We start from the raw sequence: 2,665 nt of genomic DNA, 5'->3' as shown, positions 1-2,665 counted from the left end.
GTGTGGTTTGTAGTGCCCCCTGGTGGTGGTGGTGGGGGCGGATGTATGGTGCCTCTATGGGTGGTGGGGGGGGGGGGGGGTCGGTCTTATTGTATGTCGGGTCTTTAGTCCCAAGTAAATAAAATAGCAAAAGTGACTTGTGTAGCTCTCATTATTTTTATGAAGGGGCAGTTATGTATGAGGGCATAGGGGGCGCTACCTCCTCCTGCTACATGTCCATTTAGCTGACAGAACATTGGTGCCCACGACGCTTGTCAGTTACAACCTTTCATTTACCAGCTCTGGTAAGTAGAGGGCGGCTGATTGGAGGTGTATAGGTAGAGGGCGGCTGATTGGAGGGGTATAGGTAGAGGGCGGCTGATTGGAGGGGTATAGGTAGAGGGCGGCTGATTGGAGGGGTATAGGTAGAGGGCGGCTGGTTGGAGGGGTATAGGTAGAGGGCGGCTGATTGGAGGGGTATAGGTAGAGGGCGGCTGATTGGAGGGGTATAGGTAGAGGGCGGCTGATTGGAGGTGTATAGGTAGAGGGCGGCTGATTGGAGGTGTATAGGTAGAGGGCGGCTGATTGGAGGTGTATAGGTAGAGGGCGGCTGATTGGAGGTGTATAGGTAGAGGGCGGCTGATTGGAGGGGTATAGGTAGAGGGCGGCTGATTGGAGGGGTATAGATAGAGGGCGGCTGATTGGAGGGGTATAGGTAGAGGGCGGCTAATTGGAGGGGTATAGGTAGAGGGCGGCTGATTGGAGGGGTATAGGTAGAGGGCGGCTGATTGGAGGGGTATAGGTAGAGGGCGGCTGGTTGGATTGGTATAGGTAGAGGGCGGCTGATTGGAGGTGTATAGGTAGAGGGCGGCTGATTGGAGGGGTATAGGTAGAGGGCGGCTGATTGGAGGGGTATAGGTAGAGGGCGGCTGATTGGATTGGTATAGGTAGAGGGCGGCTGATTGGAGGTGTATAGGTAGAGGGCGGCTGATTGGATTGGTATAGGTAGAGGGTGGCTGATTGGAGGGGTATAGGTAGAGGGCGGCTGATTGGAGGGGTATAGGTAGAGGGCGGCTGGTTGGAGGGGTATAGGTAGAGGGCGGCTGATTGGAGGGGTATAGGTAGAGGGCGGCTGATTGAAGAGGTATAGGTAGAGGGCGGCTGATTGGAGAGGTATAGGTAGAGGGCGGCTGATTGGAGGGGTATAGGTAGAGGGCGGCTGGTTGGAGGGGTATAGGTAGAGGGCGGCTGATTGGAGGGGTATAGGTAGAGGGCTGCTGATTGAAGGGGTATAGGTAGAGGGCGGCTGATTGGAGGGGTATAGGTAGAGGGCGGCTGATTGGAGGTGTATAGGTAGAGGGCGGCTGATTGGAGGGGTATAGGTAGAGGGCGGCTGATTGGAGGGGTATAGGTAGAGGGCGGCTGGTTGGAGGGGTATAGGTAGAGGGCGGCTGATTGGAGGGGTATAGGTAGAGGGCGGCTGATTGGAGGGGTATAGGTAGAGGGCGGCTGATTGGATTGGTATAGGTAGAGGGCGGCTGATTGGATTGGTATAGGTAGAGGGCGGCTGATTGTATTGGTATAGGTAGAGGGCGGCTGGTTGGAGGGGTATAGGTAGAGGGCGGCTGGTTGGAGGGGTATAGGTAGAGGGTGGCTGATTGTATTGGTATAGGTAGAGGGCGGCTGGTTGGAGGGGTATAGGTAGAGGGCGGCTGGTTGGAGGGGTATAGGTAGAGGGTGGCTGATTGGATTGGTATAGGTAGAGGGCGGCTGGTTGGAGGTGTATAGGTAGAGGGCGGCTGATTGGAGGTGTATAGGTAGAGGGCGGCTGATTGGAGGTGTATAGGTAGAGGGCGGCTGATTGGAGGTGTATAGGTAGAGGGCGACTGATTGGAGAGGTATAGGTAGAGGGCGGCTGATTGGAGGGGTATAGGTAGAGGGCGGCTGGTTGGAGGGGTATAGGTAGAGGGCGGCTGGTTGGAGGGGTATAGGTAGAGGGCGGGTGGTTGGAGGGGTATAGGTAGAGGGCGGCTGATTGGAGGGGTATAGGTAGAGGGCGGCTGGTTGGAGGGGTATAGGTAGAGGGCGGCTGATTGGAGGGGTATAGGTAGAGGGCGGCTGATTGGAGGGGTATAGGTAGAGGGCGGCTGATTGGAGGGGTATAGGTAGAGGGCGGCTGGTTGGAGGGGTATAGGTAGAGGGCGGCTGATTGGAGGGGTATAGGTAGAGGGCGGCTGATTGGATTGGTATAGGTAAAGGGCGGCTGGTTGGAGGGGTATAGGTAGAGGGCGGCTGATTGGAGGGGTATAGGTAGAGGGCGGCTGATTGGATTGGTATAGGTAAAGGGCGGCTGGTTGGAGGGGTATAGGTAGAGGGCGGCTGATTGGAGGGGTATAGGTAGAGGGCGGCTGGTTGGAGGGGTATAGGTAGAGGGCTGCTGATTGGAGGGGTATAGGTAGAGGGCGGCTGATTGGATTGGTATAGGTAGAGGGCGGCTGATTGGAGGGGTATAGGTAGAGGGCGGCTGATTGGAGGGGTATAGGTAGAGGGCGGCTGATTGGAGGGGTATAGGTAGAGGGCGGCTGGTTGGAGGGGTATAGGTAGAGGGCGGCTGATTGGAGGGGTATAGGTAGAGGGCGGCTGATTGGATTGGTATAGGTAAAGGGCGGCTGGTTGGAGGGGTATA

Source organism: Dendropsophus ebraccatus, chromosome 15, assembly GCF_027789765.1.
Source record: "Dendropsophus ebraccatus isolate aDenEbr1 chromosome 15, aDenEbr1.pat, whole genome shotgun sequence".
Classification (NCBI taxonomy): Eukaryota; Metazoa; Chordata; class Amphibia; order Anura; family Hylidae; genus Dendropsophus; species Dendropsophus ebraccatus.
Note: the sequence above shows the minus strand (reverse complement) of the source record.